Below are 14,765 nucleotides of genomic sequence, written 5' to 3'. Positions count from 1 at the left end.
AAAAAGTGTATGTATATCACACGTACACAACCACACTAGGCCCCAATTACTATTGTTTGTACCCCTAAAAGGCTAGGAGTAGGGGGAGTATGGAACAGGCAGCACCCTCAAACCTTCAGAAGTATGAGATGAACCCCAACAACTTGGAAAGGTGGATCTCTCTCACACGTACCAACACAGACTATCCCCCAATTTAACTGATCCCCAGAGGTTTTTGATTAAATAGCGGAATAGAAAATATGATCCCAAAAAAGTGTATGTATATCACACGTACACAACCACACTAGGCCCCAATTACTATTGTTTGTACCCCTAAAAGGCTAGGAGTAGGGGGGAGTATGGAACAGGCAGCACCCTCAAACCTTCAGAAGTATGAGATGAACCCCAACAACTTGGAAAGGTGGATCTCTCTCACACGTACCAACACAGACTATCCCCCAATTTAACTGATCCCCAGAGGTTTTTGATTAAATAGCGGAATAGAAAATATGATCCCAAAAAAGTGTATGTATATCACACGTACACAACCACACTAGGCCCCAATTACTATTGTTTGTACCCCTAAAAGGCTAGGAGTAGGGGGGAGTATGGAACAGGCAGCACCCTCAAACCTTCAGAAGTATGAGATGAACCCCAACAACTTGGAAAGGTGGATCTCTCTCACACGTACCAACACAGACTATCCCCCAATTTAACTGATCCCCAGAGGTTTTTGATTAAATAGCGGAATAGAAAATATGATCCCAAAAAAGTGTATGTATATCACACGTACACAACCACACTAGGCCCCAATTACTATTGTTTGTACCCCTAAAAGGCTAGGAGTAGGGGGAGTATGGAACAGGCAGCACCCTCAAACCTTCAGAAGTATGAGATGAACCCCAACAACTTGGAAAGGTGGATCTCTCTCACACGTACCAACACAGACTATCCCCCAATTTAACTGATCCCCAAAGGTTTTTGATTAAATAGCGGAATAGAAAATATGATCCCAAAAAAGTGTATGTATATCACACGTACACAACCACACTAGGCCCCAATTACTATTGTTTGTACCCCTAAAAGGCTAGGAGTAGGGGGAGTATGGAACAGGCAGCACCCTCAAACCTTCAGAAGTATGAGATGAACCCCAACAACTTGGAAAGGTGGATCTCTCTCACACGTACCAACACAGACTATCCCCCAATTTAACTGATCCCCAGAGGTTTTTGATTAAATAGCGGAATAGAAAATATGATCCCAAAAAAGTGTATGTATATCACACGTACACAACCACACTAGGCCCCAATTACTATTGTTTGTACCCCTAAAAGGCTAGGAGTAGGGGGAGTATGGAACAGGCAGCACCCTCAAACCTTCAGAAGTATGAGATGAACCCCAACAACTTGGAAAGGAGGATCTCTCTCACACGTACCAACACAGACTATCCCCCAATTTAACTGATCCCCAGAGGTTTTTGATTAAATAGCGGAATAGAAAATATGATCCCAAAAAAGTGTATGTATATCACACGTACACAACCACACTAGGCCCCAATTACTATTGTTTGTACCCCTAAAAGGCTAGGAGTAGGGGGAGTATGGAACAGGCAGCACCCTCAAACCTTCAGAAGTATGAGATGAACCCCAACAACTTGGAAAGGTGGATCTCTCTCACACGTACCAACACAGACTATCCCCCAATTTAACTGATCCCCAGAGGTTTTTGATTAAATAGCGGAATAGAAAATATGATCCCAAAAAAGTGTATGTATTTCACACGTACACAACCACACTAGGCCCCAATTACTATTGTTTGTACCCCTAAAAGGCTAGGAGTAGGGGGAGTATGGAACAGGCAGCACCCTCAAACCTTCAGAAGTATGAGATGAACCCCAACAACTTGGAAAGGTGGATCTCTCTCACACGTACCAACACAGACTATCCCCCAATTTAACTGATCCCCAGAGGTTTTTGATTAAATAGCGGAATAGAAAATATGATCCCAAAAAAGTGTATGTATATCACACGTACACAACCACACTAGGCCCCAATTACTATTGTTTGTACCCCTAAAAGGCTAGGAGTAGGGGGGAGTATGGAACAGGCAGCACCCTCAAACCTTCAGAAGTATGAGATGAACCCCAACAACTTGGAAAGGTGGATCTCTCTCACACGTACCAACACAGACTATCCCCCAATTTAACTGATCCCCAGAGGTTTTTGATTAAATAGCGGAATAGAAAATATGATCCCAAAAAAGTGTATGTATATCACACGTACACAACCACACTAGGCCCCAATTACTATTGTTTGTACCCCTAAAAGGCTAGGAGTAGGGGGGAGTATGGAACAGGCAGCACCCTCAAACCTTCAGAAGTATGAGATGAACCCCAACAACTTGGAAAGGTGGATCTCTCTCACACGTACCAACACAGACTATCCCCCAATTTAACTGATCCCCAGAGGTTTTTGATTAAATAGCGGAATAGAAAATATGATCCCAAAAAAGTGTATGTATATCACACGTACACAACCACACTAGGCCCCAATTACTATTGTTTGTACCCCTAAAAGGCTAGGAGTAGGGGGGAGTATGGAACAGGCAGCACCCTCAAACCTTCAGAAGTATGAGATGAACCCCAACAACTTGGAAAGGTGGATCTCTCTCACACGTACCAACACAGACTATCCCCCAATTTAACTGATCCCCAAAGGTTTTTGATTAAATAGCGGAATAGAAAATATGATCCCAAAAAAGTGTATGTATATCACACGTACACAACCACACTAGGCCCCAATTACTATTGTTTGTACCCCTAAAAGGCTAGATGAGGAGTAGGGGGAGTATGGAACAGGCAGCACCCTCAAACCTTCAGTATGAGATTGTGTTCACTGTACCCCACAAAGATTGAGTTCACTGCACCCCACAATGATTGTGTTCACTGCACCCCACAAAGATTGTGTTCACTGCACCTCACAAAGATTGTGTTCACTGTACCCCCCAAAGATTGTGTTCACTGCACCCCACAAAGATTCTGTTCACTGTACCCCACAAAGATTGTGTTCACTGCACCCCAAAAAGATTGTGTTCACTGCACCCCAAAAAGGATGTTGTTCACTGCACCCCAAAAAGGATGTTGTTCACTCCACCCCAAAAAGATTGTGTTCACTGCACCCCACAAAGATTGTGTTCACTGCACCCCAAAAAGATTGTGTTCACTGCACCCCAAAAATGATTTTGTTCACTGCACCCCAAAAAGGATTTTGTTCACTGCACCCCAAAAAGGATGTTGTTCACTCCACCCCAAAAAGATTGTGTTCACTGCACCCCAAAAAGATTGTGTTCACTGCACCCCACAAAGGATTTTGTTCACTGCACCCCAAAAAGATTGTGTTCACTGCACCCCAAAAAGGATGTTGTTCACTGCACCCCAAAAAGGATTTTGTTCACTGCACCCCAAAAAGATTGTGTTCACTGCACCCCACAAAGGATTTTGTTCACTGCACCCCACAAAGATTGTGTTCACTGCACCCCAAAAAGGATTGTGTTCACTGCACCCCAAAAAGATTGTGTTCACTGCAGCCCAAAAAGATTGTGTTCACTGCAGCCCAAAAAGATTGTGTTCACTGCAGCCCAAAAAGATTGTGTTCACTGCAGCCCAAAAAGATTGTGTTCACTGCAGCCCAAAAAGATTGTGTTCACTGCAGCTCACACACAGAAAAATGGATGTGGATCACTGACACCTGCCTATCTCCAATCCCACACCACACAGCAATATCGATTGTAGTTTGTAGAACACAGTTTCCCTAAAATTCAGCAGACTCTGTCCCTAACAGGATTGAGAAGAGATCGTAGATCAGGATTGAGTGCAGATTCACCCCACCCCCCACACAGCAATATCGATTGTAGTTTGTAGAACACAGTTTCCCTAAAATTCAGCAGACTCTGTCCCTAACAGGATTGAGAAGAGATCGTAGATCAGGATTGAGTGCAGATTCACCCCACCCCCCACACAGCAATATCGATTGTAGTTTGTAGAACACAGTTTCCCTAAAATTCAGCAGACTCTGTCCCTAACAGGATTGAGAAGAGATCGTAGATCAGGATTGAGTGCAGATTCACCCCACCCCCCACACAGCAATATCGATTGTAGTTTGTAGAAGACACTGACCCTATATAATTCAGCAGACTCTATCCCTAAAATGCCTACAACTCGCCCTGCCTAAACACTCCGACCTGTCCCTCAATTCTATCCGGACACAAATGGTTTTTTCCTGCCTATCTTTCCCTAATCAGCAGCCAGCACGTTGATGTGTGCTCTGTCCCTGAATCTAAGCAGCATAATGACGCCGCTGCGGCTGCCTCGAACTTATAAAGACTTGGTCACATGCTTCAGACGGCCAATCACAGCTACTGAGACATTTGCAGGCATGGCTGGGATGGCTTAAGGCACACCAGTTAAACGATTGTTGATTGGCTGTTGAAAGCCCGCCATGAAAAGAGCGCCAAAGCATGCAAAACCCGGAAATAAAACGACCGAACACGGATTTTTACCCGAACATACAGTAAAGTGTCCGTGTCCGTGTTCGGGTACAAAAAATCCAATTATTCGGTACGAACACGAATAATACAGTCCGTGTTCGCTCAACACTAATATGTAGCAGTATAAATTTTGGCCCAAATGTATGAAGAAAAATTAATTTTTTGCAAAATTTTATAATAGAAACTAAAAAAAAGTGTTTTTTTTGCAAAATTTTTGCTATTTTTTTTGCTTATATCACGAAAAAAAAAAACCCCAGTTGTGATCAAATACCACCAAAAGAAAGCTCTGTTTGTGTGAAAAAAATGATAAAAATTTTGTTTGGTTACAGTGTAGCATGACTGAGCAATTGTCATTCAAAGTGTGAGAGTGCTGAAAGCTGAAAATTGGTCTGGGCAGGAAGGGGGTCTAACTGCTCTGTATGGAAGCGGTTAAAGTCTAATAATCATTGGAAACAGATCCATGCCAAATAAAATCTTTACAAACAAGGCAAAAATATTTACATTTATGTATAAACTGTTTATTTAACCATTCAAAACAAGAGAAATGGGATACGGGACTTTTAGGCCCTGTTCACACCTGAGCCTTTTTCAACTTGTAAAACGCTCATCTCTGAAGTCTCAAAACGCCCAAGAAGAAAACTCCCATTCATTTCAATGGCCCCTGTTCCCATCTGAGCGTTTTGTCGCCTGAAGCAAAACACCTGAAGCTCAAAAAAGTACATGAGTTTCTTTTTGGCAGATTACAAGCTGAAAATGCCCAAAAAAAAAAAAAACGCCCAAAAAAAACGCCTGAAAACGATACGCTCAGGTGTGAATGAAGCCTTAAGATGCACAAATAATAAGTACAACACAGAGTTTGATATAATAAAGTTCAAAAAGCATTTATTGATACATAAATTTACTAAAAACATCCATGCAGTTAAGGATAGTGCCTATTGATTTACAATAAATTAACATCACGCTTGTAGTTCCGACATGTTTCGCCAAAGTGGCTTCATAGGAAAGAGTGTTGACTGTACTGATAAAACAAAAAACACAAATCAGTCATAAATACAATACAATGCATTCACATTCAAGAAATATATCTATAAACATAAACGCCCTACCTCCATCTGTTGCTCTTTGAGGCAGGGCTAAAAACACAAAGCGGAGAATGAAAGGAGTCTGTCCACGTGGGGCGAGGCTCTCCCCTCCCTTCTATGTGTGCCTGTTTGGAATCGGCCCCTGGTGTGTACTGCTTACCCCCCTGGACTGACTGGATGGGCGGTGTTTCCGTCATGTCTGGACCATTCCCTGATGGAGGTGGAGCTCGGTCACAGGTTGCTTGGCGGTGAGTGTTAGTGAGTGCATGTGCGGCTCCCGGTCTTGCGTCGGCACTACGTCGACGTAATTATGTCAGACAGATGGGGGATGGGGGGGTGGGATGAACTCTGCTATAAAGTTCCCAGTGAGCAGTAACATAGTGCAGGGAGCCTGCATGTATCCACTGGGTCTGTTACAGGTACGGAAGCTTTTGTCAAACATGTGGAGACACTTATTTAGTGTAGATCCAACTGTGGGTGATTTTCTCTCTTTTTTAACATATTTTGATGACTCTGCTGGCTCCCTTAGGTGGTGTCTGCAAGTGGATCCTGATTGGGTCTGGTTGATTTTGATCTGGAACAAAGACTCTAGGATTTGTGATCTGGGAAGTTGCATCAGTACTTGTTTGGTTTGACACCAGTGGACTTTACATCATAGTTCAACTTGGAATAAGTGAGTAGATATCATATACTATAAATTGGGCAGTGTAAATCATTTATGGAACATCTATGAATGCATGTCTATATTTATTCTGCACTTTATTAATTTATATCCATTTTAGGATTACTTAAGGTCTCCCATCCTTCTCTGTGGGAGATCTGGTTTGTGGGGTGATCCCTGTTTGACTTACTGCATGCAGGTCCACGTAGACAGACTCCATTCATCCTCCGCTCTGTGTTTTATGCCCTGCCCCAAAGTGCCACAGATGGAGGTAGGGCATTTATTTACTGTGGGAACTATGGTCAGTTCTGGGGGATGCAGCTCTCCTGTTATGTTTTATGTTTATACATATATTTCATGAATGTGAATGCATTGTATTCTATTTTTGATTTATTTGGGTTTTTGATTTATCAGTATAGTCATCACACTTTCCTGTGAAGAAGCCACTTTGGCGAAACATGTCAGAATTACAAGCGTGATGGTAATTTACTGTAAATCAATAGGCACTATCCATGACTGCACAGATGTTTTTTAGTAAAATGATGTATCAATAAATGCTTTTTAAACTTTATTATATCAAACGCTGTGTTGTACTTGTAATTTATGCACCTTAAAAGTCCCGTATCCCATTTCCCTTGTTTTGAATCCTTGACTATTGGGATGTTGGTGCCTTAACTTGTTCTTCTTCTGGTTATGTCCACATATATTTGGATATTTGTTTATTTACCCAGGTAGCAGAAAGAGCAATTGTCCTGTGCAAAATGCTGCAACCCACACCAAACAATTTACCTTTCATCATTTCAGAGTCCTACTGGTCATGCATTGTATGTAATGACGTATCCATGGAGTGTGACTGATCCATGGAGCATCAAAGACAAGCAGTTTGGGGGACCAGTTGCACAAAGAGGAAGAACCTGGGGGAGAGAGGATTAGGTAAGTAAAACACTATTAGTATTTAACCCTTGTGGCCCAGAGGGAGCCCCAACTAAATGAATAATTTTTACATTTCCTTGGAGTTCAGCTTTAAGGTTGATTTAGGCTTTAAGTTAGGGGATGTTAAAACAAGTGATTGAGCTATGGTTTTAGGGCCCCCCTCCCTTAGGCTGAAAAGGCAGCTGCGGGGGGGGGGGGGGGGAAGTTCACATGCCGTGGTCACAATGCTTTGCTTTTCGTTTGCACCAACAATGCACATAGTTGTGGCACATTGGTGCAGCAATCATGGGGTTAAAATAGGCGATGAGGAGGCCTCATATTTCCTCCTCACCACCTGTCAAACGCCTCTGAAAAGTGATCTGAAGATGGATTGTTTTTCAAAGGCGCAGCAGTTTAGACACAAGTCTGAACTTAGCCTTAAATTTTATATAAAGCCAAACACTGGAATGTCATATAAGCTTTCACATGTTAATGCAATCTCAAAAGTGATTTTTAATATTTTCATTAACCACTTTACCGCTGCTCACTGAGCTGCTACTGCAGCAAAATGGCTCGATAACGTCTGACGACGTAGACCTACGTCGCCAGACATTCCCCTCTCTGTATTCAGTCACAGCGGGAGTCGGGCCAGGGGAGGAGCAGCGGTGATCACTCATCGGGGAATCGAGTGTGGAGATCCGCCCGCTTGTGTAAACCGCCCGCTTGTGTAAACCAGGCATCACAGTAACCCCTTGATCACCAATAAAAATTAACCGCTTCCCTGCCAGTGTCATTTTTACAGTAACAGTGCATATGTATAGCACTGATTACTGTAGTAATGTCACTGGTCCCCCCAAAAGTGTCAAAAATGTCAGTCAAGGGTCCGATCTGTCCGCCGCAATGTCGCAGTCCCGCAAAAAAAATTGCAGATCGCCGCCATTACTCGTTAAAAAAAAAAAAAAACACCAAAAATGACAGAAATCTTTCCCTTAGTTGGTAAACGCAATAACTTTTGCGCAAACCAATCAAAATACGCTTATTGCGATTTTTTTTTTTACCAAAAATATGTAGCAGAAAACAAATTGGCCTAAAATGATAAAAAATTTAGATTTTTACATTTTTTTGGGGGGGAATTTCATATAAAAAAATTTGAAAAATATTGTTATTTTTTCAAAATTGTCACTCTTTTTTTGTTTATAACACAAAAAGTAAAAATCGCACAGGTGATCAAATACCACCAAAAGAAAGCTCTGTTTGTGGGAAAAAATAAGACGTAAATTTAGTTTGGGTACGGCATGGCTTGACCGCGCAATTGTCAGTTAGAGTCGCACAGTGCCGAATCGCAAAAAGTGGCCTGGACGTAAGACAGCAAAATCAGCATGAAGCGGTTAAAGTCTAATAATCATTGGAAACAGATCCATGCCAAATAAAATCTTTACAAACAAGGCAAAAATATTTACATTTATGTATAAACTGTTTATTTAACCATTCAAAACAAGAGAAATGGGATACGGGACTTTTAGGCCCTGTTCACACCTGAGCATTTTTCAACTTGTAAAACGCTCATCTCTGAAGTCTCAAAACGCCCAAGAAGAAAACTCCCATTCATTTCAATGGCCCCTGTTCCCATCTGAGCGTTTTGTAGCCTGAAGCAAAACACCTGAAGCTCAAAAAAGTACATGTTTCTTTTTGGCAGATTACAAGCTTTTTTGTTAGATGTCAATGCCTGCCTTCAAATCCCTGCAAAAAACGCCTGAAAAAACGCAGAAAAAATGCCCAAAAAAAAAAAAAAAACGCCCAAAAAAAAGCCTGAAAACGATACGCTCAGGTGTGAATGAAGCCTTAAGATGCACAAATAATAAGTACAACACAGAGTTTGATATAAAAAAGTTCAAAAAGCATTTATTGATACATAAATTTACTAAAAAACATCCATGCAGTTAAGGATAGTGCCTATTGATTTACAGTAAATTAACATCACGCTTGTAGTTCCGACATGTTTCGCCAAAGTGGCTTCATAGGAAAGAGTGTTGACTGTACTGATAAAACAAAAAACACAAATCAGTCATAAATACAATACAATGCATTCACATTCAAGAAATATATCTATAAACATAAACGCCCTACCTCCATCTGTTGCTCTTTGAGGCAGGGCTAAAAACACAAAGCGGAGAATGAAAGGAGTCTGTCCACGTGGGGCGAGGCTCTCCCCTCCCTTCTATGTGTGCCTGTTTGGAATCGGCCCCTGGTGTGTACTGCTTACCCCCCTGGACTGACTGGATGGGCGGTGTTTCCGTCATGTCTGGACCATTCCCTGATGGAGGTGGAGCTCGGTCACAGGTTGCTTGGCGGTGAGTGTTAGTGAGTGCATGTGCGGCTCCCGGTCTTGCGTCGGCACTACGTCGACGTAATTATGTCAGACAGATGGGGGATGGGGGGGTGGGATGAACTCTGCTATAAAGTTCCCAGTGAGCAGTAACATAGTGCAGGGAGCCTGCATGTATCCACTGGGTCTGTTACAGGTACGGAAGCTTTTGTCAAACATGTGGAGACACTTATTTAGTGTAGATCCAACTGTGGGTGATTTTCTCTCTTTTTTAACATATTTTAATGACTCTGCTGGCTCCCTTAGGTGGCGTCTGCAAGTGGATCCTGATTGGGTCTGGTTGATTTTGATCTGGAACAAAGACTCTAGGATTTGTGATCTGGGAAGTTGCATCAGTACTTGTTTGGTTTGACACTTTACATCATAGTTCAACTTGGAATAAGTGAGTAGATATCATATACTATAAATTGGGCAGTGTAAATAATTTATGGAACATCTATGAATGCATGTCTATATTTATTCTGCACTTTATTAATTTATATCCATTTTAGGATTACTTAAGGTCTCCCATCCTTCTCTGTGGGAGATCTGGTTTGTGGGGTGATCCCTGTTTGACCTACTGCATGGAGGTCCACATAGACAGACTCCATTCATCCTCCGCTCTGTGTTTTATGCCCTGCCCCAAAGTGCCACAGATGGAGGTAGGGCATTTATTTACTGTGGGAACTATGGTCAGTTCTGGGGGATGCAGCTCTCCTGTTATGTTTTATGTTTATACATATATTTCCTGAATGTGAATGCATTGTATTCTATTTTTGATTTATTTGGGTTTTTGATTTATCAGTACAGTCATCACACTTTCCTGTGAAGAAGCCACTTTGGCGAAACATGTCAGAATTACAAGCGTGATGGTAATTTACTGTAAATCAATAGGCACTATCCATGACTGCACAGATGTTTTTTAGTAAAATGATGTATCAATAAATGCTTTTTAAACTTTATTATATCAAACTCTGTGTTGTATTTGTAATTTTTGCACCTTAAAAGTCCCGTATCCCATTTCTCTTGTTTTGAATCCTTGACTATTGGGATGTTGGTGCCTTAACTTGTTCTTCTTCTGGTTATGTCCACATATATTTGGATATTTGTTTATTTACCCAGGTAGCAGAAATAGCAATTGTCCTGTGCAAAATGCTGCAACCCACACCAAACAATTTACCTTTCATCATTTCAGAGTCCTACTGGTCATGCATTGTATCCATGGAGTGTGACTGATCCATGGAGCATCAAAGACAAGCAGTTTTGGGGACCAGTTGCACAAAGAGGAAGAACCTGGGGGAGAGAGGATTAGGTAAGTAAAACACTTTTAGTATTTAACCCTTGTGGCCCAGAGGGAGCCCCAACTAAATGAATAGTTTTTACATCTCCCTGGAGTTCAGCTTTAAGGTTCATTTAGACTTTAAGTTAGGGGATGTTAAAACAAGTGGTTGAGATATGTTTTTAGGGCCCCCTCCTTTAGGCTGAAAAGGTAGCTGCGGGGGGGGGGGGGGGGGGGTGTTCACGTGCCGTGGTCACAATGCTTTGCTTTTCGTTTGCACCAACAATGCACATAGTTGTGGCACATTGGTGCAGCAATCATGAAATAGGCGATGAGGAGGCCTCATATTTCCTCCTCACCACCTACCAAACACCTCTGAAAAGTGATCTGAAGATGGATTGTTTTTCAAAGGCGCAGCAGTTTAGACACAAGTCTGAACTTAGCCTTAAATTTTATATAAAGCCAAACACTGGAATGTCATATACGTTTTCACATGTTAATGCAATCTCAAAAGTGATTTTTAATATTTTCATTAAAATAATACATGATGATCCTGCCACCAAAGTCTTTTTTCAGGCACTTCCTGTTATAGAGTGATAAAGCTCTGTCCCTGTCTCCAGCTGTGCTCCTGCATTGTCATCCTGTCACATAGGCTTCCAATGGAGACTAAACACACATTGTGTCCACATGGTCCAGCATTGTTACCATAAGAAAACTTGCCCTGAGCCATGCATATAGACAGGAAGTGGCTGCTGGAGATCAAAAACACTGGGGTGCAACAACGGATGAAAAAAAGTTCAAAGCGAGTTTTTCAAAGTAATACGGGGCAGCACAGTGGCTAAGTGGTTAGCACTTCCACCTGGCAGCAGTGGTATTGTTGGTTTGAATTCCAACTATGACACTACCTGCCTGGTGTTTGCATATTCTCCCTGTGGCTGTGTGAGTTTCCTCCGGGTACTCAGGTTTCCTCTCACACTTCAAAGATATGCTGGTAGGTAAGTGGCTCTAGTATGTGTTCAAATGCAAGTTAGGGACTTTATATTATAAGCTTCTTAAGGGCATGGACTGATGTGAATGTACAATATAATGTATATGTAAAGTGCTGCATAAATTGACAGTGCTATAGAAGTACCTGTAATAAATAAATACAAGTCAACTGTTTATTGCACACAGTGTTTTAGCAACTAATGTAATTCAGTTAGGGTTTACATCTATATTCCAAATTTCAAATTGCTTGCAATAGTTTACTGTGTTATGTACGTCTCTGTTTTCTTTCCTAAGTATGTCTGACCGTATTTCTAGAGTGCTGATTTTGTTAGAATAGCAGGGAGAAGTGTTTACACCTAGGAATTGGAAAAAGTTGTCATCTTCCAGCAATAAAACCTTCATTGACTCTTGAAAATTCTATTTCCAGTTGACAGTTCACTCACTTTCCTGCCAGTGCAGAGCAGACGGAACCCCAAGAGGTGAAGTTATCATCCATTTTGAAATCTTTTTGAACTCTCGATATATTAATGCGCCAGCAGAGAGAAGCAGAGGATGCAGTGATAGAACGTTTGTGTACACAAGCCATAATAAAGTGTTCTGTGCCATCATAAAGAAAGAAATAAAAATCAAAAATGTTATTTTTCTGACCTTCTGTGTGACCTGAAGTGGTGATTCTAATCCCTCGGGTTTACCATTCTACTATTGTAATAAATGAAACAAACATAATGGTATATAAATCATAGAGGGAGATAACAGTGATGGGTATGTGTATTTCCCAAGACAAGTCATTGAAAGTATAACTCGGGGACTGAATTCAACTGCCAAAGATTGAATGTAATCATTTTCATAATGGATACTTGAAGGGAAAATATTCCCTGCTTATTCCTTATTCTTTAACTTTTGTATTCTAAACATTCTGTGCAGCACATACTGATGTGAGAGTGCTTATTTCATGAAATAGGGGTGTAACAGGATGCATAATCAGCCTAATGGCCAGAAAAAATGTAACTGCAACCTGCAGTTCACTAAACAGATCCAAAGTTAGAAACAATAATTCAAAACAGAGGCAAAGAGCATGCATACACTGCAGAATAATACACAACTGATTATGAAGGCTACACAAATATGGAATCTTCACAACAATGTCTTTGTGACTTACATAGTTAGTCTAGTTGAAAAAAAGTCTATCTAGTTCAACCAATAGAAGGAAAAAATAAATAAATATATATATGTAGCACCCTCCTAGGTAGGTGCTAGGTAAACACATTTGGTGGCTCTGTTCTGCTTATCAGGAGAGCCAGATCTGTAAGTTTAGCCTTTCACATGTTTCCAGGTGGGACTTATTGGGTCTGGGGAGTGTCCCCACTGTATCCAATAAGGGAGCGTTTTGGACAGTGGAGGAAACCTAACCAATAGCACACCAGGGTTTATGACTGTCCCATGGGCGGGCATTGCTGCAATGCATCCTGGGATTGGGAATAAATCCTGAGGGGGCATGTGACGGTGTCTTTTGGCGAGAGAAAGTCCCAGGAGGAGGTGGATGGCTGTCTCTCCTCCTGCAGGTGGTGAGGAAGGTGGTTCAGGCGGTGGACCTAGGAACCAGGTGGGGAGCTGGGCTGCAGAGGATCCACTGTGCTGACCAGTGGAGCTGTTGGGCAGAAGACTTTGGGAAAAACAGTATCGTGAGTACTGAAGGATCTGTCTAAGGGTCTGCCTAGGAGAGGGGACCACTCCAGAGAAGTCAGGGGATCAAGGAGCCAGCTCACTCAGAGTGTTACAGGAAAGGGGGTGCCAAGTAATTAACCCTGATGATTAGGGAGAATGGGGGTACCAGGAAGGGCCCTGAAGTTGTCCAGCAGTACAGCCTACCTCAGAGTACAGCTTGCGTCAGGATACAGTTTACCTCAGGAAGCTCAATGAATTACTTTCACAACCAAGGGCAAAGTGAAGCAGCGGCCTAGCCATTACTAGCTCAACTCAGCGTTACTCAGTGTTACTCAGCATCATTCAAGTCGTCCCTGCCTATTGTGACTAGTTCTATTCAGTTGGAGTATCCCACTCATCCCTTCTCCTATCCAAGTTCCAAATAAAACATAAAAACTAAAGATACTGGACTGCTTCTTGTCTGAGGTAAAATACTTGGAAAAATGCCAGACTGTTCTATTGTTGCTAATGGTAAACCAGGGGAACCCGTAACTATATATATATATATATATATATATATATATATATATATATATATATATTTCTCTTACGTCCTCCGACAGTCGCTGCCCACTCATACAGTCTTCACCAATGGGTATTGACTTCATCTCCATAGGAGTAACTAGGCATAAGACTTGTTAAAAAACAAAGCATTTACATAGACACACCTATGGGGGCTGTCCCACTGGTCCAATACCCCCCTGCAATCAGCCATCCCAACTCAGTTTGTCTTCTGCCTAGTTAAGGAGTAAGATAGGCTTCCCTGTGCTGGGGCTACAGTCTCAGCCTTCTTCTATTTTATGATTTTCTTTGCTGCAAATGTGTTTTTTCTTTGCACTAATGGCTATTTATTTTGTCAGCGTTAGTTAGTCGGATCTTCGGATGAAGACGGCGTTTGCGGAGCTGGGAGTCGGACTGGTCGTCCTGGTTTTCCAGGACAGACGGTCTTATAGAATCCCAGCCCACCATCGAGCGTTTAGCAGGCTATGTGTTCGCCCTGGCCTCGCAAACGACCCACCCCTGTCCTCAGGGATGCAGCCTGCGAGGTGGCTACCTCGCCTGGACGCCTCATCCACAGTTCTCCGTGCACTGCTAACGTCCTGCGTTTTTTTGGCTGACAGCACCCCTGCCATCTGAGGGTGGGCGGTTTCCCGTCGATGAGAGGCACCCCACGCCATCGAGTACAGGTAAGTACATTCTGTGTGGGGCCTCTGTCTGGGGCTGGCAGTCCTGTGTGTCTGTGTTATCCCC

Source organism: Pelophylax lessonae, assembly GCF_965119305.1.
Source record: "Pelophylax lessonae genome assembly, chromosome: 3".
NCBI lineage: Eukaryota > Metazoa > Chordata > Amphibia > Anura > Ranidae > Pelophylax > Pelophylax lessonae.
Note: the sequence above shows the minus strand (reverse complement) of the source record.